The sequence below is a fragment of the Zeugodacus cucurbitae genome, chromosome 2 (assembly GCF_028554725.1).
Source record: "Zeugodacus cucurbitae isolate PBARC_wt_2022May chromosome 2, idZeuCucr1.2, whole genome shotgun sequence".
Taxonomy (NCBI): Eukaryota; Metazoa; Arthropoda; class Insecta; order Diptera; family Tephritidae; genus Zeugodacus; species Zeugodacus cucurbitae.
The window spans coordinates 84,574,457-84,596,270 of NC_071667.1; the positions used below are offsets into that span (position 1 = coordinate 84,574,457).

General features: G+C 36.2%; 1 protein-coding gene across 4 annotated transcripts in view; it reads left to right on the top strand.

Annotated features, from left to right (window-relative positions):
- LOC105220723 (patj homolog) overlaps positions 1 to 17,836 on the top strand; it is a 38,236-nt gene extending 20,400 nt beyond the window's left edge. For all 4 annotated transcript variants that reach the window (XM_029044410.2, XM_029044412.2, XM_029044423.2 and 1 more), the window contains exon 3: positions 14,555 to 17,836. The gene's annotated coding sequence lies outside the window, so the exon portion shown is untranslated. The remainder of the gene's footprint in view (positions 1 to 14,554) is intronic.
- Positions 17,837 to 21,814: the final 3,978 nt, after the last annotated feature.

The window sequence follows — 21,814 nt, forward strand, 5'->3', positions numbered from 1 at the left end:
AATATGTATGGCCAGCACTTCAAAGCATACAATATTGCAAACTTATTGAGGTCATTTGCAAAATTAATATTTGGTTTTGCCAGACTCACATTTCAGTTTGACCCACAAATATTTGCATTGTGTGCAGTTTTGCAAAAAGTCATATTACCTAGCTGCCTAAGTGAAGGCTGGCACTCAAAATTCACACTAGTAAGGAAATAAATTTTAAGAAAAACATGAACATTGGTGAACAGCATCTTTCATAGAGGGAGAGAGAACATAGAGATCCACGAGTTTGTTATTTTTTCTTTAATAAATACATAAGTTGCAAGATTAAACAAGTTTCTGACCATAAGAAATGCTTTATTCAGACCACTAGTTGAGATTATTTACTATGAAATAATACATTTTTTATATTATACAATTCTATATTTATTTTATATATCTATACTATAATTATATTTTCCAACTTCTGAAATATTTATATATAATAAATTTGTAAATATATACTCCTTAATATCCATCTATAGAAGCAACCTATAATTTGTTCTGGAATAATAAAAGAGAACCTCACTCATTTTTTTATTTATGCCACAAAACGACCGCCAACTGTTTGAATAATTTCAATTTCACGAGCTATTTTCCAGCGCTAGGCAAATAACGTTTATATTTAGTCCTTGTACTTATGTGTGTTTGTGATTTGAGGTGTATTTTGAGAAATTGAAACGTCTAAAATAAAGCTTTCGAAATATTTACGTCATCACCATACCAATAAAAGCCGAAGCAATGCGGTGCACATAAGTCAAATCCATGTACATATGTACTGTAGACACCTATATAGTGTGTATATGGTATATATTCTTGTATATGATAAAACAACAGCTGTTAGAAATACGGGAGAGAAAACGTAAAACAGCTGTGTGAAAACAATCAAACTGTCAATCGTCAATCACTATTAAAATAGATGATTTACGAATGTCATATGAAATGAATAAGTTAGTGTGACGCGCTCAGAGAAAATGAATCATCGTTTTGCTCACAAACAAATGAGATTTATACTAATTGTACTCATAAATGTCGACCTAGAAACGTTAGTTAAGTGACAAAAGCAGTTTTTTAGTTAATTGCGGGATTTTAATTCAGATAATCTTAAAACATGACAAATCAGAAATTAAATAGGAATAATACCTCGGGACTAATACATTTGCAGAAACCAGAAGGAGTATATATGACTTCCCTCATGGGACCTAGTAAAGTGGTTTCACTTTTTCACTACCCGTCAGTGGGTCACTGTCAAACTCTAAATTTTACTAAAATTTTCGTAAATAGCATGAAAGCACTTCAAGTTCAAGGGAGTCAAAGGAGCGAGCGCCTCACGTGACAAAGTGAGTTTCATAAAGGTTGTTTCTGGCTTATATGTACATGTCTATACATACGTTAGCCTTGATATACTGAAATTTCCAGCATTCGCCCACAATGCGTTGCTCGCATTTAAAATTCATTAAAAGCCATTAAACTGACGGTGAAGACGGAGAACGAAAATAATTCAAGGCGCCAAGTAAAAACTTATTCCGTATGCAACGTATGTAAATGTGCATATGTAATAAGAGAATACGGAAACTATACACAAAGGTACACAACTGATTTTCACGCAGAGAAGCAAATGTTCTTGGACCTGTTGCGAAGACAAATTTGTTTTAGAATTTAATATGGGATTATTCAATATGAATGATGAGGAAGTTAGGCGATGTTTATTATGCTCCGTTTTGGGAAAACTAAATAGTTCCAGATCTAACTACAGTCGAACTTCCATAACTCGAACTTCTATAACTCGAATTTCTCCATAACTCGAACTCTTGAATTGACAATAGAAATCAAATTTCATACAAATTACCTTCTGTAACTCGGGAGTCTCTCTAACTCGAAGTCTTTTTGTGGATTATGGTGATTCGAGTTATGGAAGTTCAACTGTATTTGAATATTTTTACAAAGAATATTTGATTCCGTCTTTAAAGTTCTCAAGTCTCCGCACCGAATACGAACACATTCATTTGAAAACAAATTTCTACCCATGGACAACTGACTTATGAAAATCTTTTAAGCTAAAGTCACAATTATTAATTGTCTTCCAGTCTCTTATTATCCACCATTCTCCAAGATGAAGAATATTTCACATTTGTCTTGCCGTCTTTTCTGATTTGCGCTTCAATTTGTTTTGCAATCAATACAGTCAACCGGCGGGTAGTTGCAATGAGAGCTGATATATGGAAATATAAATGAGGACATTTCACCGCATGCATGCTGACAACAAACCGACTGATTGATGTCACCAAATTTTATGGCCACGCGTGACTGACATCCCTCTGTTATGCCTTCCTTCCTGTCATCCGTAGACTGTCGCTTGCGGCGCGGAACAATAATTCGTAGAAAGGCAGGAAGAGCTAAGCTTTTTAAGTTTTATGAAGCAAATTGTAAACAAAAATTAATTTCCGAAAAAGACTTTACGTAAAATTGTAATAAGCACTGAAAAACTTAAACGTTTAGCAATTGAAATATGCTCTCCGCATTACTGAATGTAAACTCTCGATACATTACTATTAACTACTTATTTCCTTCCCATCTCATTCTTAATAGTCTGCTCGACAATTTCAATTACAATTTTTCGTGCAAACATTTGGACAAAGGTCCGAGTGATTTATTGACCGCAATCGCGTTCGATTAATTGCCACAGAGCTTTCGAGTGTCAAGCCGTGCTAACAAAGTACTAACCTCTTTAACCCGTCAATACATTTTCCGCTTTAATGGTATTTTCCTTGCGTTGATGGTGGTGCAACTGGCACTTCAAGTGGCAAATGCCGTAGTTTGATGAAGCAAATTACTCACACACACACAAATCGAAGGTACACACTGGTGGGGCACTCCAGTCGAAGTAAATAATTTCATGGCAATTAAAGTCGTTTTGAAGCACTTTTCACCATTCGCTTTTGACATGTTCATGCTTATTGCGCATATTTGCAGCGCATTCTCAGGTATTTCGTTGAGTCGTTCTCCTGCACACTTATCACCTCCTTTTGCTGTTCTTTTCAAGTTTCTCGTCTACTTCCAGCCATTGTGTGTAACCCATTTAACATGCTTCTTCTTCTACTTGTTGTGCGATTGCCAATGTTCAATCATCAGATCATTCTATTTTGTGGCGTAAAAATCATTCATTGTGAATACTATTCTACAACAACACAACACTCATCACTGCTCTGTCACTCATCCATCCATCCATTCATCCATCCATCTATCTGTTATGTTGAAGCTCCGCTTGTTCGTCCACTTGGCCATGTCTATGGTGTGTTGTTGTCATTCGGAGCACCTGAACACCTCTTTTGTTCGTCTATTCATCTATTCTGCTCTGGATCCAGCCATTTTATACCACTCGTCGCGATGCTTTCAATTTTGTTGGCTATTCGGTTGTTATTATTGTTGCAGTGTAAGCTGTTGTTTGTTGTATTTATTATGTCCAGTGATTGTGTATTGTTACCTTTCTCAATGTTTGGCTAACTGAGCGCCGGTCACAAAGCAGAAACCACATCACCAACCGTTGGGAGGAGTTATTGTTGTTTTTATATTTTCCTGTTTGCTTTGTACACCTTCGATAGTGTTCTTTTGTATTCTCAGCGACTGTCGACCTGTCATTCGTGTACAATGCAATTGTTTCATTTACAATGTGGAACCCCCATTGTATGCATGTAACGATAATTATGGATATAAAGAAACATATGAAATGGATTATAAAACGGTTTGTGGTGTACTGATTTCCCTGGCGATTAAATAATTAATTTTGTTCCTAAATCGCACATTCAGCCTCATTACACTAGAATAAAGCAAACAATGAGCTCTTAAGAGATATCTCCGGAAAGCTGATTTCAAAATTAAAAAGGAGTAAAATAATAATAGGAACGATAATCTTCTGTTATATATGGAGAAAATAAATAGATCTAGAACCTTATTTTATATCCATTCCACAAAGGATTACTTCGGAACCTATCATGGAACATTGGACCAATTTCTATTTTTTCCCGGCCTATAATTCTCGAACTACAGAAAAATATTTTTGAAATCCTTCATATTAAAGGCCTCTAGTATCCATAAGTCTGTATTAAATAATACTTATTCTCAAAAATAGCCGATGGTTCCACTGTCGTGTTGTAGGCAAATGACCTGTTTCACTAACGAAATATTCGGACACACACATTTTAGTTCGTGCAATTGACTTTAGTGTGCGGATTAATAGCACAGACACGAGTAGATAAAATCATCAGTCACTCATTCACCGCTTGTCGCTGTCATTTTGCCGTTCATTGTTTTGCAAAGGGCTTTTATTATTAAATGTACAACACACTAGAGCGCCAAAGGTCAGTGTTGACCTTTTCGATGGTTTAGGATTGAGCGGCTATAGAGAGAAATGGCGAGCGGCCTGAGTGAAGAGTTCTCCCTCATGTATACAGAAGTAGTATGCTAGGAGAGTCAGTCATAACTCATGTACTCACGAATGTTTTATGGCATTACAACCATTTTATTACACATCCTCATAGTGCCTTTGTTGTTATTGTTGTTGCAAACTTCTGTTGGTGAATATTAATGTTGATAATACTTGTACAGTTAATTTATGGCCAATGAGCATATCTAAAATTAAGTGTTGATGCGCATGGGAGATATTTGTAATTCATGGCAACATGTTTTGGCGCTTGATTTGGGTAGAAATAAGTAAATATATTCTGAGGAGTTACCCAGAATCTGTGCATTTTAATACTGGAATTGTTTACATTTAATTGTTCGAAGAGCTGATGATGAAAATGTTTTCTCTCGCCAATATTTTAAGTCTTGAATGAGAGCAAAGTGAAGCATAAATAATTATTTTAAATAATAATTTGACTATAGCGCCATCTATCGGTATTGGGTAGTTAATATAACCTTAACCCAATATTCAAACTCCTAGCTAAGCCTTCTCATTAGGTTTTAAGAGAGTCTACACATTTTATTTAATTTTTCAAGTGGTTTAAATTACTCGAGTAGTTTATGAGGCAACCTAAAAGAGGAGTGAAATACGAAAAAAAAGTTCTATAAACATCTGCTTAATTAGACAGATTTATTCATACTAGACATATTGTTATGGAAATAGACTGGCTTTTTAATATACTGTACTAAACATAAATTTACTTGCGGTCAGACATTTTAAGTTACAAACAATGGCAATCGCATAGCCATCATAATAAGCGTTGTCGTATTGTCATGCCATTACAAGAATGAGCTAGTAAAATGGTATTTTATCGCTTAGATAATAGCCGAAAAATATTCATGTCTGGACTGTATCACACTCGAGCTAAAGAGGAAGCGCTGGAAATGGGTGAGCCAAAAGACGTTGAGTTCGATTTCAATGTTAAAAGGAAAACCAAAACAAAATTTCAAAGATTTTATTAGAAACTGACACGAATTTACATATACATATGTAAAGCTGCGCCTGTATTTTGTTGACTGCGACTTTGATGAACACACCCCACATTTTGAGCGTCGCTTATGGGCATTGGAGTAATCAAAGTCATTGAAGATATGAATAAACTTTTTATTGCTTGCGTGCCATTATCAAATACACGACAGAGATAATATAAAATGCGCGCCAAGTGGGGTCAGTGCCATGTCAATGACGAGAACGCGTAGAAGAAACAGCCATATTTTTAAGGGATTTGCTGTGCTGTGCGTGTGGCGTAAAAATAATTTATTTACTTATGTATGCGAAGCACTTAGACAAGCCCAACGGAAGAAACCAAAAACACCAAAAGAAAGCCAGCAAATAAGAAGCAACAGCCGGCACAGCAAGCACTTGGCACTTGGCAATGACAGCAACACACTGCAGTAAAGTGGAATTATTTATATACTGACTGACTTACATACATACATACATATGTAGGTATGTAGATGTGGCTACCCACGAGTGTACAATAAAATATGCGCAATCAATTTTTTTCTTTCTTAGCGTTGTCACTAAGCATGTTCCAGCACATAAATTTGTGCGTTCGGCTCAACAGCGATTGACAGCATTACACACAGTGAAACTCTTCGGGACACCAGTGCGTATGAGTGACAAATTTCACTACACAAAATGTACCACATAAAGTAGGTCCACCGCGGGCAATGATACTCTGTATAATGATGAGTTGGGTCGTCGGAAAGCGAATGAGAGTAGAAGGAAGAATGAAGTGAAGTGGGTATGTGATTTTAGTTTATTTTGTTATTCAAAAGGTCGAAAAAGTTTAATGATTATGACACGTTCTGGACACCGCTGTTCGGCATTCATTTTATGTGCGGGGCACAAGAATGCTCAACACACTTTTTAGTAAGTTTAAGCACTAAACAAGTGTTTCAAAATGTTCACTTTATTAACATTGAGTACAAGTTGTGCGGTTGGGGTCGCTTGTAAAAATTTTTATCAGCACAAATGATAAAAATATTTTTTAACAGCATGAAGTTGAAGTTACTTGATAAGCGTAATTTGCTTTCATCTTCACATTTCATACTCATGTGAGTATTATACTATACAATATGCGCACTAAATCATTTTCAAACATTTTAATTATCAAATTATCTGCATATAATAACGCAATCTGGCAACGTTGAAGTGTTTGCTTTGGTTCAGCATGTGCCACAATCAACATAAAACGTTTAATTTACGTCCATTTCATGCTAGCGGCTAAGCAGCTGTCCGCTGTCAGCCGTCTGTAAGCTCGGCAGCCACAAATTGACAGTTATATTACGGGCAGCAGCGGTAGTTCCCACATTAGCGAGATAAATATTTATATTGTGGGCACACAAACAGAATTAAATTGCAAAAACAACACACAGGTACCATCTATATACTTGTAAGCTCTTATAACTGTATGAAGACATGTGAGTTGAAGTCAATTTGCCCGCAGCATTATGTACAATTATTTTATGACACAACAGAGAATTAGCGCAACTGATTCAACTGCTTCTAATGCAATATTTAAGAGACATTGCGCCAACTTCATAAAGCGATGAAACCATGTCAGTGCGTAGACGTAGCGGAAGCTTACTCCACACTCCGCAATAAACATTTTTATTATCGCACAATTCAATCATAGCCACCCGCTCCCCCTAACAGCAGTAAAACGTTTTCAGGCCGTTCACAGCTAGCAGATTCCCCTAACAGCGTACTCACATGCACAAAATATCCTTGAGTCCTGCCACGTTGCCTTGCGCCGGCCAAGTTTAGCAGCGCTGGCAATATTTCTTGCTCGTTTTCCGTGTTTCTTTTATATTTATTTACTCTTAGATATTACTTTCTTGTGTGGCGAAAGTTTTCTTTAATATGGGACATGTTGCACGTACCGAGGCGAGCATCCTTGACAGTCCGGTCCCTTCCTGCCATGTGGCGGTCGGCACACGAACGAAAGTAGGGCAAGACTCTGTGGCACAGTTTGCTTATCTAGCGGGGTCCGCTGTTGGTTGTACATAGTCAAAGCAGCAATACTTTTTCATGTCGTTCATGCTAGATTTGAAGAAAACAGGAGACGACAACACCCTCGTCAATTGGAGAAATCTTTTGAGTATCTATCTTTTTTTATATATGTATGAGCACTTAAAACACATTTGCTTTCCATTTTTGTTGCTTTTCTGCTTGCGTCGTAATTTAAAACCCTTTTGCATGCTTTCTACTTTGAGTACAGCGTGCTTTCTCCAAGCAACCGCACTTTTTTATAAGCATATCTGTATTTGCTTCGTTTCTATCCGCAGCGACGCAATGCGACCACCTCCGACCTTGTGCACACCTTCCCGTGGAGTTTTCCGTTTGGCGCCTTCGGTTAGTAATTAGCACTTGTTATGATATTATTGTAAGGAAATTTAATTCCCTACTCTCTGCTGTGAATGCTTTTTGTCTCTCAATTCGCTCTATATAAATTGTTAATTATATTCAACATTGTTGTTGCTTTCGTTTTTGTTTGCATCTCCACCCCACTTGCTCTTGTCCTTCGCTTCACTTTTTGTTGACTTCGTCGATGATTGGAGGGCGTTGTTGGCAGTGAAATGGCGCACAGCATCTGGTTACAATATTAGAATGGCCTTATTAGCTTACGCTCGTGCAAAGTTATACACCAAAATACATACAGACATCCAATGCTGGTCTGTAGTGTGTTTCAAAGTGTCAGGCTATTATTAATGAAGTGATTACAAACACATTTATATTAGCTGGGATTTGTAGTAAGCAAAGTTAGATCGTTTAAGTTGAATTAAATTGAAACTTTAACCATCAAATATTTATGCTTCTATAAATGTTTGCAAATATATATGTATATATATATATATATATATATATATCTGTATATATGATGAGGATTTATACATATGACCCTCAAAAGAGAATGTAAGATAATGATTACTAGCATTTTGTTAAGTTCAATAACTTTTATCAGTACTTTATGAAATTGCAAATAGAGAATTGGTCAAAATTGCTATTCGAGGTTGGAAAACATTTTCCCCATAAAATATTTCCTTTAAAGTGATATATATTATCTACTGTATTCAAGGTCTCCGGAAAAGGAGCAAAGGGCCACAACGAGTTTCCTACATTTATTTCGATCTTGTGCTAGGTTCTTGAATTAACTCCAACTTTTTCGGAACTTAGATATTTCCATGTCCAATTTTCTTCACCTGGTTAGAGCAGGTCGGCGCTTGCTTCGACTGCCTTGTGGATTGCAGTCGATAACGTTCGGTATGATTGTATCTGCATCTCGTCTCAGAACATGCCAAAGCTAGCCCCAGTTTCTTAAGAATTTCGCCCACAAGGGTGTTTGGTTTTTGCATGACTATAAGTCCATGTTAGAAACGGTTACGGACCAGACAAATGTTACGAAGGCATCGGTCTGTGAAAATCTTCACTCTTTAGATCTCGGAGACTGTTAAATTATAAGTGGTGCTGATAAGTATTTCTTTGGTTTTGACGATGTTAATTCTGAGACCTTCTTTCACTACTGTTTCGCTACTGTTTCGACATATCAGCAATACTGTCTTTAAACATACAGACATATATCGTCTGCATAATATAGATTTTCGAGCCGTCTATTTAGGCGGTGTACCCTCTCCTTCAAAGTGATAGCTTCAATAAAATTGCCAAACTCCGAGAAAAAAGATCGTTAGTTGACCGTTTCGTAGACCTTGTCTTTCAATTACGTCTTCGCCTGATGAAGAAATGTCTTCATAAATTCATTAAATCTATACAGTTATTTAGAACATTTGTTCTGAAAGAGTAGACTTTTTACTGATCGTTCTTTTTCCGTATAGTATAGTACAGTGTAGTATTTAAATAGGAATATGTATTTTAATTTTTAGTGCATTTTATCGATGCATTCCCGGATTTTAAATAACCACAAATGTGTTCCTTATTATTATTTGACAACTGCGCCATCTAGCGTGTATTTTTTAGCTTCTTCTAAGCTGGCACGTCGAACATAAATAATGTTACATAAATAAATGTCAATAAATTAGTTAAATCCACTTTACAGATATATTTAACAAATTATGTATTAAATATCTGTGTAGTAGAAAACGCAACCCGAATTGCTAACCTCCTCCAAATTGCTCGCAAAACTAATAACAAAGTATGGAAACTCGCAAAGTCAGCCCTAATTGCTGTTCAACCGCAACCGTTCAGATATTTACTTATGTAATAATTTATGTGATTGATGAAATAAATTATCGATTTACCTATCAAAAAAAAGAAAAAAACAAGAGAAATGGTAGAATGGTAGAATGAAAGAATGAAAGAATACCGAAAATACTTGACTAACCACTTGAGAGTGTAATTAAGGAGATTACCAGTCGGCGAGCAAACACACAAATCCGCCAGCTTTTGCATTAATTGGAGGATTGTTGACTCGCAATAAACGGATTTAAACTATTAATGAATCCGCTGATAAGTCAGACATCCGATATAATCGCCTGATTAGGCAACCACTGTTTGAACAGCTCGAAATTTAATTGACCGCAGAATACCGTAGCTAATTGATTCAAATCAAAATAATACGGCACTAAAATCAATTCTCATTCAATTTCTCCTGACGGCTGCTAATTTATGGCGCACACAATCAGTTCGGCAAGCGTTTTGCCCCAGAAGTATTGACTGCGATGGGCCAAATCGATTTGGGAAATGGCGAATTGGCGATTAATGTGCAAGATTGTGGCCTAAATAATATCGCAACACTCAACAATAGCGCCAGCAAAGTTTGGGGAGCAAAGCGAAAGTTTCGTGGTTTCGGTTAAAAGTGAAAATGTTTCGCCAAAGTTTGTAGAGCGTTTAAGTCACGCCATTCTCGGCTCGGCTATCGACTGGCGCATTCATTTCATTTGTCTGTTTGCCTTGTAAATCCTTTGTTTGACAGCCTTCAACTGGGCTACTTGTTGTGCCGAAGTGGGTAAGTACGACTGTGTGGCGGTTTCGTTTCGTTTTCATATCCTGTTATTCAACTTCAATCTCTGATTTGCCGCATACAATAGTTGTTGTTTCCCTTTCGTTGGGACCTTCATTAGCATGGCTTTTAATATCCGGCTGCATTCTGGGTCTGCATTTGTTTATGCGTTTGGCTTGAGCAGATAAGGGAAGAGGAAATAGCGACTTTTCAGCGTTTTCAGAAGGGTGACTCAGCAGCAATAATAACTCTTGAGTGCAAATAAAATTTGATTAACGCATTAAATTGCAAAATTATACTTTTCCATTTATATTTATAGTAAATATTATATATTTGTGTTCAGCATGCAGTCAAATCTTTTCCACATAAATTGTATAAAATGCATTAAATATGTACACAGTAAGAAAAGAAGAAGTTATCTTTAAATCCTGCCAAATGATCATCACCTCTTAGCTTAGTAGTGGAGGTCAGGCAATCGGGATATCGGATCTAGATGTTGTGAAAAGTCAATAATTCTAGTTAGTAATGAAAGAAATCTAAGTAAATATGATTAGATCTCATTAAATTCATACTAAAATGCATTTGACTCTGATATCCTAAGTCAGTTCGCTGACCCCGTCTTGGACCCCTGTACCGCGGAACCATCTCCCAGCGGTCTCTTCTATGCGTACATACCTACGCAAACTATGTGGAAAGGTAGAAGAAGTGCAGTAAACTTTTTCATGGATGGATCGTAGCGCACGAGGAAAGTAGGAAGAGGGGTATTCAGTCGGAAGCTATCAAACAACTCCAGCTTTAGGCTGTCAGACCATAGCAACGTCTTTCAAGCCGATGCGGCTGACATCAAGGTAGAAATAGATGTACTGCTCCCAAGGTGGGGCCTCCTTCAGAGAGGTTTATATTCACTATGGCGACAGAACGACAGTACTGGTCTTGGATTCGATGACAGAATGCTATAAGCTGGTTAGGTAGTTTCTGACCTCTTTATTGCTTGCTATTATTTGCTATCCGACTTGTGTATGTAAACTTACCGCAAATCGGACCTTCTAGCTGCTCTCTTAGGAAGGTTCATTTCAACGTAATCCTAGGATCCAGTATGTGCACGCAGATGGGATCATGCCAGACGCAAGTTGTCAGAGTTATTAAGAGGAGCATGAATAATCCAAGCACTTCTTTCTTCAATGTCCAGCATTCGACAGATTGAGATTAAAACACCTCTGTAGTCAGACCACCGACTTACAAACTATGTTTCCCGCCTTTCCCTCAAGTTGAGCAAAAGTTATTCCCATGTTGGGCCTTTATTCGTTATGCTTTGGATTTCCTGTTGGGCATTCACAAACATTGCTTGGAGGCTATTTTTTGGCTTTCACCCATGCGTTATACTTTTTACAATTATTTTTTCAGTGCTTACTTTATTTTTTTGAGTAGCCCATTTAAAATTTTAATTTCATTCGGCCAACAACATATGGCAGTGCTTTTCAACAACTGCCGCACTTCCAAAGCGTTGCCATGGCTACATACACACACGCACACACACATAGACAGTTTTTTATGTAAATGAAATGTTTGCGTGTGCTGTGGTTACGTTATATGCATGTATTTACATATTTGGCAAACCCACACACGCACACACACACATACACATACAAAAGCACGTGCATAATTGCACGTACGAATTCCTTTCATCTGCCTTATTACACATTTTTATCTACAAACCGTATATTGTCTTAGTCCACTTGCTGCTTCCCTACAAATACATACACACACATATATTTAGCATGTATGTCGTGTATGAGTGAGTGTGTGTATGATGGTATGTTTCGGAAATGAAAAATTCATTTTCAACGCCAAATAGTCAAGCGGCGTAAAAGCAGCTGCGACACTGTGAATAGTGAACGAACGAACAGAAAAACGGTGTCCTTGCGCAGGCATTAAGAACCACATTAACAGTCATAAAAAAGCAAATCAAATGAAAAGCAAATAAAAGTAAGCGCGAAAAAACTAAGAAAAATGGCATAAAATAAAATTCGTAGTTAAAAGAAAAGGAGAATATGAGAAAGGGATTTGCGCCGACAACACAGCCATTGCCATGGTGTTGTGTTGTTTCGCTGCAGGGCATAATGAGTTGCAAGCCGCAGGGAAGAGGAAGAGAAGTAATAATATGCAGATGGGCGAGCAAAACAGTCTTTGGCAATTTGGAGCAAAGGATATAGTGCACGACAGTGGTGCTTCGAACGGCTGAAAGTAGCTGTTATTCAACGGTTCTCAAACCACATTTTCACAATTCTCTTAACATAAATGTCAAACGCAAGTGCCAATTTGACAACTAGTTTGACAGTTTCTCTATAAAATGCAATACTATTATGACAATCCCATTTCATTATGGCATCTTCTATTTCTTTTTCTTAGTGACATTTAGACTATTTCATAATAGTTGACGCTGCCAATGTTTTAACTAAAATTACAGTTGGAAAAACGATCAAGTTAGGTCGAGGCGTACATCTCCGCAACTGCAGAGAGTCTCACTTAGACAGCTTTGACTGGCTTTGGGACAGCCAAATACCCCTGACGGATCGCCAAGACGATTATGATTCTACAAAGCGCTTATTTTATTCTCTCTATTATAACGTTCTTGAGTCTAATGTCGATTCCAGTTACTTCGCTGGATTCGCCGAAGATGTGCCTACCGAGGTGTCTTAACCTTAGTCTGGCGAATGCTGTACATTGAAGGAGGAAGTGTTTGAATGATTCCTCCTCGCCTTCCTCCAATCAGTTTTGCCAACTAGAGACTGTCTTGATCCATAATCTCACCGCATATGAGCCTATTGGACAGTGACCAATAAGCACACCAATGATTGCGGCGAGATGAGCCTTCCTAAGGCACAGCAGCATGAAGGACCGTTTTTATTTCACCGCGGGCCAGAAGGACCTCGCTACTGCGTAGGGGCTGGTTGTTGTCCAACGTTTGGCAGGTTCACTCGAAGTCAGTGTGTCCACCGCTCTAGCGCAAGTGGACCGCGGACCACCCACCGACTTCCACTCCGATGTCAAGCTGTTCCGCTCTACACTTTTCAACGATTTCGCAGTGACAGGGTACCCACACAAGTCGGATAGCGAAGTGGCTAGAATCTATTGATAAAGACGTTAGACATTCTCTTACTAACTTGTAGCATACTGTCATCGAATCAAAGCCCAGTATTACCGCTCTGCTATCAGAATGAATACAAACCTCTCTGACGGGGCGGCACTTCGGAGCAGTAGTGTTTGCGAATTCCATGATATATCAGTGTTTAGAACTAATACCATCGAACTTCTCAGCTGTCTGGTTCTCTTGTCACTTACTCTCTTAAAACCTTTAGAGCGAATCCAACGAATTGTTTTCTTCTATTCAAGACATTCGGAGTCAGTATCCGATTCTACTACTTATGCCGTCTTCATTCACGAAAAAATTCAATAGACAAATGTACCATTTTAGTGAAATGTAAAACCATGTCTCCAAAGTAAAACAAACTGTGTCCCGTCGAAAACTTGGGCCATTTAACTTTCAGATTATTTACTTTAGACCTTTTAAAGGAAATTGTTACTTTAAACTTTGTTTAAAGTCATAAAAAATATCAAAGCCACACAGACATACATTCAGCTTATGCTGTTTTGGATTTATTCACTCGGATACCTAAATTGCCCGATGACGATATTTGGCCGCCGGCCAATTTATACATTTGTGATCCGAATACAGACAGACGGACGCACGCGCGCATCTGTTACCAACTGATAAAAAAGGAGAAATGAAAGGCTAAGCTTGGCACGATTTGTACATATTTATTTGCTAGTGTGTTTGTAGTATGTATGCAGATGCGTCACAAAAAACAGCTGGAGGCCACTGCCAGAGCAGACACCGCTCATACTCTACCTCACCATCCCCGCCAATGCTCCGGTATATCCGAGCTTCGCTTCACCTTTTATCTTCCCTCCCAGTCAATAGCAACTTATCTTATCTCGGTATTTGTTTTAATTTTGTTGTATTTTTTTGTTGTTGTTGTTTTCGCTTTTCTCTTAGCTCACGCCACTTATTTATGTGTGTGTGTTTGTTTGTTTTTGTTTTGCAGATTTCATCGCATTTTCGCAAATTTAAGTCACGACGCCACCATGCGCCCGGATGAGTTCACTTCACCACGCGATTATACCGAGAATGCAAGCATCTCACATTCAAATGGCAATGGAGCCGACTGCGAAGCGGTTCGTGGCAGTGTGCGGAGGGTAGTGCAGTGGGATGTGGTTGGAGGTGGCAACTTTGGTGGTTGCTGCCGCCGCTGCTGCCGACGAACGAAGCGAAGCGAATCTCTAAAGTGCTGTAAATATTTTGTTAGCCCAAGAAATTACTTAACAAAATTAGTCTGTATGTATTTGTAAGGATTAGTGATAAGTAATTAGTTGTTAGCGAACAAAAGTTATAAAAATTCTAACAAATATGCTATACTAGGTTCGCAACTGTCTAAAAAAATCAGCACAGTTAGCATCAAAGACAATGAACTCAATCAAAACATTGCGCACCCTACCGAAATGAATATGTTTCCATACATTTATAAAAAAAATTCTGAATTGTTACCCCATTAACCTATCTACCTTTATTATTTCAATCAGTGCCCCTAATTTCTAACCTAAACGCCTAACTCATTTAAATAAGTTTCTTTTATAGTTTCAAATAAATAAATATTGAATGTATTATTTTTAATTAGAACTAAAATTCTTCTTGTGCTCCCCAACTCAGAGGGAATATTTTTCAATGCAAACCGAAAGCATTCACAGCTAGAAACTGTACATCCATTCGAACAGTTTATCCTATACAGCCAAACTATCGGAGAACCTGTCACTTAGTCCGGATATTGTCGTTTTCCCTTATATGGTATTATAAGGAGCATCATTAAGAACTGTACATTTCGTATGTGGGTTTCTAAGATTATTTCGAAACAAACGAAATTGTTTCCTATTTCAAACCCAATTCAGGCTTACTCATTCACATTCGAAGATTTAAAATCTCAAGATCTGAAGCCTGTTTAGTTCTCCAGCGGATATTACTGTCTTCAGCGTGTCACAATTGAACCCAGGTTTAATGTCATATCGGTCAGATGGATCTTACCCTAATCTAGCTGAACTCATTGTGATAGGTAATATCGGACAAATATCTGCTATCAAGTACTAAAGCCACAAAAAAGTGCCAACCAGTTCGCTGAGGATGGGTCTTAACCGAACGCACAATACGCTCGCTTAACCTTGGCAGTCATATTCAAAAGGCCGATTCCGCGATAGTTAGCACAGTTTGTTGGATCATCCTTTGCTTGGGCAGTTGGATCGTCAACCGAGAAGAGACACATAAAGTTTAATAATAAAATTATAAAAAATTACAAGGTTGTTAAGCACATAGAAATTAGATTTAAGTTTAGCTCTAGGTTTCTGTTTCATAATTGTTTCGATATTTTAATGATTATAGGAGACTTTGTAATAGAAAAATTTAAATATGGAAACTCTGTTTACGCTTAAAACATTACTCATACTTTTTGATTTATATTTCACATTTTCCTGAGTAACCATACTAATTCTGGAACCATGAAGACCATTTGTAAATAAAATAATTTTTCTCTATTTATTTGAGAATGATTTCACTACCGTGGTTATTATTAAAAAAGATTCCTTTATATTTCTCCTCAACATAATAGTACTCTCACACCCTCTAAATCATAGTCCTCAGTTCCTTGTAGTATAAACTCGAATTTAAAATAATATTTTCTACTTTGTTTTCACATTTACCCATATAGAGGAACCATCAATTGATTCCAAAAGTTATTCCAAGCCATTACACTTAGACTATTAGAGAAACTATCTTTAGCTAATGGTAGAAAACCAGTATCTTAGTACCGTACCGCTTTAAAATCTCCTTAGACAACCTCAAGACTTCTTTAATATGAATTTAGAGAACCATTATCTTATTAGAAACTGGCGAATCATTTTCCTCCTCCACAGCTCGAATTTCAGCTATATATTTTCATCGTCTGGCTCTTTTTCGGCTTCCCAAATTTCAAATGATCTAGAGTGATTTAAGAATACTTCTACATACATATGTTTGGATGAATGCATATCAAATCAAGGGGTTGCAGGACTAATAGGGTATATCTTACACATAACTGTAAATAGTTGTTGTTGAAATTTATAAATTACTATAATTATTTACATTGCTATTTTCATCATCCGATAATAAACGAAATTCAATACTAAATTTAGAAACAATTTTCTAGCCACATTATATACATACATACATACTTGTGTACATTATAGTCTAACTAATTGCATTGCCTTGTAGATAACAAGTGTGTAAAACTATTCGATTGTAATATAAACAAAATTAATCAAGCTATACCAACTATTAATTAATAAAAAGTTTAGGTAAATATTTAAACATATATATGTATATGTAAATGATTAGGTGCTTTCAACGAGGAGGAAGCGCCGCTGATTTGCATATTTAAAGCAAATAGTTTGAATTGAAGCGGAAATGCGTAGCATAATTGAAACATGATTACATAAAATCAATGCAATACTTTATAGTAAACTTACTCGTACATACTCGTAGTTAAATAAATGGAAAATGGGGAGCACAAACAGAACACACGTGTGAACGGCACAAGCAAATACAACTTATGATTAACTGTTAAATACGTACATAAGCGAACACACTCGTATGTAGACAAGAAGAATAGCGTATGATTAAGAACATGTCGAAAAGCTCGCTTCACGAAAAAAAAAATAAAATTTAATAAAAACAAAAAAGAAAAAAATAAATTGAAAGAAAACACCGCTAAATCACTTTGCATGCAACATAAATACACACAAACTTGAATTAACACATTTCTCCAATAATTCCTACTAGAAACATATTAAAGTAATTCAATCTGGTGGCAACGTATGAAGCAAAAGCGGTAGCTCTAACTGTAAAAAAACACTGTTTAAGATGACAAATGAAAGTAACAAATCTATGAAAGAAACACAACTGAGTTGCAAGAGAAGCTTACTAGTGATACTAATTTTAAATATGTCTAAAATTTATTAAAGAAAAACTAATTTATAAAAAATATAGTTAAATAATGCGAAAACAACAACAAAAACACTTGTATAATATGGATTGATAATTAATTGAAATGCGTTTTTCAGCGCTCTTCAAACATACATATACACAACATCTGCATAATCACAAACACACTCACGCACACATACTCTCATTAAAAACTCACACACAATCACATATTCACACACGCGTACATACCAAATAGCTTACTACAGTTAGCCTATGAATGAACTAATTCAAATAAATAGTGATTGGTAAAATGAAAATTAAATTTTGTTGTTGTTGTTGATTTAATTTAATAAAACCATTTTCGTTAATTAAATTGTCGCGCACATTGCGAGGCGTTTCCGCACACAGCAGAAACGAAGTGGCAGCGGGTATACGAGAATGATATTATCATTAGGGTGAGTAGACAGTGCATAGCAGCGAGAGTATTTTCGAGTTCGATTTTCACAGCAAAACTGATTATCTGCTGTATGAAGTTGTGCTATAGTCCCTCATGATATGTCGTAAGTATCCCCAATTTACCCTTAAAATACCTTAAAATAATTGAATTAATTGAATAAATTAAGATTATAATTGAATAACCAATATTTTTTCACCATTCATAAAGAGTACTCGTTTAACGATCGGTTATACTTTTTTTTTGCTATCCAAAAGAAGTTGGTAAGTTTCATCAGCAGATTATTATTTTCTAATACCCAGAATACCCTAATTTATAGCGTGGACAACAACCCGTAGAGTTGCATTCCAGTTTCAACTCCATTAGTATTGGATTAAGGATTATCGATGCAAATCAGCGCTTTAATCGAGCAAAGGTCGGTTATTTCATCAATTAACTCCTGTGCGAAAAGACACAATTTTCAAATCAACTTCGTTACCAGTAGTCGCAGTAAGTATTTTCCACTCTGGGCTGAGAGGATAAATATTGATTGTTATAAAATCTATAATATAAAAATGAATCGCAAAATGCGTTGCTAAGCGCATAACTCGAGAACAGGTGAACCGATTTCGCTAATTCTTTTTTTACAATGTTCCCTGAAGTACAAGGATGGTTCATACGGAGAGATATCATTAAAAATCAGAGAGATATCAAAAAAAAAAATCCACACTTTTCTAATCTCCCATACAAACAATTTGTATTCTATAGACATAAAAATGAATGTTTGTTCGTTAGTCTCGCAAAAAGTCGGGAACGGCCAAACCGATCTGGCTAATTTTAGACTTGAAATATTCGTGGAAGGCCAGGAAAATATTAGAAAGTAAGAAAATATGGAAAAATTGCGAGGAAGATAATAATAAGAGAATTTTATTCAAGTTGACAACAAAAATATAAAAAAAATAAAACAAAAAAATAATATTTTGAAGGTTGTCATTGTTGCTTTGTTAAAATATTTTTGTCATTGTTCAATTGTATAAGGTTTTGTCGATAGGCGAAAAAAATGTAAAAAATAAGAAATGGCTAAGTTCAGGTGCAACCGAACATTTTATACTCTCGCAATTTATGGTATATATAGTATAAGAGGGCTGATATAATTACTGAACCAATTTCACTCATTTGCACCTCCATGGTTAACGGAAATAGGGGAAAGATTTTGCAGATATTCAAGAAGTCGCTAGGGGCACTGCACAGGACTTCAAAAGATTTACGCGACAACCAAAACGTTTTTGATGGAGCCATGATTCTGTTGGCATGTGATTTACGCCAGACTCTTCCAATTATTCCTGGATCAACTATTGCTGCCGAACTAATCGCATGCCTAAAATCATCTAATTTGTAGGGACACATAAAGAATCGCTAATTAACTACTAACATACGAGTGATTTTGCACCAATATCAAATTGCGATTGTAAAAGCAGTTGGAAATGGAAGGCTCGTAGTTGACACCTCGATGCATTAATAACATTTCCAACAGATATCTTTCACTTCATTTACTAGAAACAGAAACTTATTCGTCGAGTTTTTCCTGACATGACCCACAATATGATAACCATAAATGACCAATTGAATGACCTATATTGGTGGCAAAAAACAAAGATGTCGATGATCTTAATGCGACAATTTAGGATTTCGTTCCAGGAGAGTTGACATAGCTACAAACCAGGATGATGTAGTCAATTATCCCACAGACTATTTAAAGTTGTCTGTACTATCACCACTCATTTTGCAATTAAAAGTAGTGTGAGTTGTCATAATGCTGCGTAACATAAATCAACCTCGACTTTGCAATATAACAAGACTGACTGAAGAAGGTAATCAATATCGTCATCGAAGCCAAGATTGAGACAATTTTGTATTTACTCATTTGTTTCATACTTAAATATAAGATTAAAAAATGCAAGATTTAACAAACTATGAAAATGATTGTCAAATTTACCGGCTATAACGTTTTCGTCTTTATGCATAAGAATTTTTTCACTATATTGAAAAACTTACTAATTTAATGTATACCTTAGCCACAAAAACGTGTGGCCGGGTCTGCTAGTAATAAAATAAAATATTTTTCGAATTGTATTCCTAAATTTTCAGCCTGAATATATCTCCATAACTGTGTGAAAAAAAAAGAATTATAGAGTGTTCTCATTGATTGTGTCTACACCAATATTTATTTGAAATAGTTCACTCTACACATACCTAACGCAATCTTCTACAGAAATTTAGAAATCCATTTTGGTGATTTTCTAAAAGAGTCACCCCAATGTACTTGTAATTATACAGCTACACACAAATTTGCTAGTGTTTATTTTTCCGTATTCTGCTGTCAAAAATGCTGACATATTACATTGCTCTTGTTTACACGCTGAAATTGCAAAATTAAAGAGTTCTTCTGCGCCACTAGTGAAATTAATTAAAAATATTTAAAATTGTTTATGACACGTGCCCATAAACTGCAACGAAATTTAAACAAAAATTTAGTTAGAAAATATTACCCTACTTACTGAGTTGTCTTTACTTTCAAATAATTTTACATTATCAAAAGCATTGTGGGTTTAAGTACGTTGCAATTTGTTTACGACAAATTTAATTACATTTTGTGCTCAAATTTTTTCTAATTTAATTATGCAAATGTCGTTCGATTTGCGCAATTTCTCCATTAAAATTTTTGCTTTTTTGTATGCAATTTAATTAAAAAATAGTTCAAAGAGTTAACATATATAGCGGAAAATCCACTGAACAATTTTAATTGGCATTATTATAACTCTGTAGTGGATTAGTCGTCTAATTAATTAGTTTTAAGTGAAATTGATGAAAAAACTAACAATGCAATCCAGAAAAATGGCATACAAACGCATAAAAAGATAAATCTATTGGAAATTTCACAAAATCTATAATCTATACTACTATTACAAAGAGGAAAGATTTGTATGTATGTTTGTAATGAATAAGCTCAAAAACTACTGTGCCGATTTCAAAAATTCTTTCACCATTCGAAAGCTACATTCACCTCGAGTAACAGAGGCTATATTTATATAATCTAAACTTTCTGGAAATAGTTCTCAGGTGAGGGTATCAAAAAGATTCCGTGATGGAGAATCTTAATCTGAAACTGAAAATAATCAAAATATTAGAAATATTCAAGCTCACTTCATAATCCGATGGAAAGACATCGGACACCAAAGACCACACTCAAAAATGTAAACAAAAATTTCACGTGACCTTGAATTGCCATCACGTGGTCTGGGCAGTTCAATGACCTATAACAAAAATATCACGTGACCTTGAAATGACCTGTAAACAAAAATATCAAGTGACCTTGATGTGACATCACGTGATCAGAGTGGGGTCATTGACCTCACTCAAAAATGTAAACAAAAATATCACGTGACCTTGAAATGACCTCACTCAAAAATGTAAAGAAAAATATCACGTGACCTTGAATTGTCATCACGTGATCAGGGTGGGGTCATTGACCTCATTCAAAAATGTAAACAAAAATATCACGTGACCTTGAATTGCCATCACGTGATCTGGGCAGGGTCAATGACCTATAAACAAAAATATCACGTGACCTTGAAATGACCTCACGTGATCAGGGTGGGGTCATTGACCTCATTCAGAAATGTAAACAAAAATATCACGTGACCTTGAATTGCCATCACGTGATCAGGGTGGGGTCATTGACCTCATTCAAAAATGTAAACAAAAATATCACGTGACCTTTAATTGCCATCACGTGATCTGGGCAGGGTCAATGACCTATAAACAAAAATATCACGTGACCTTGAAATGACCTCACGTGATCAGGGT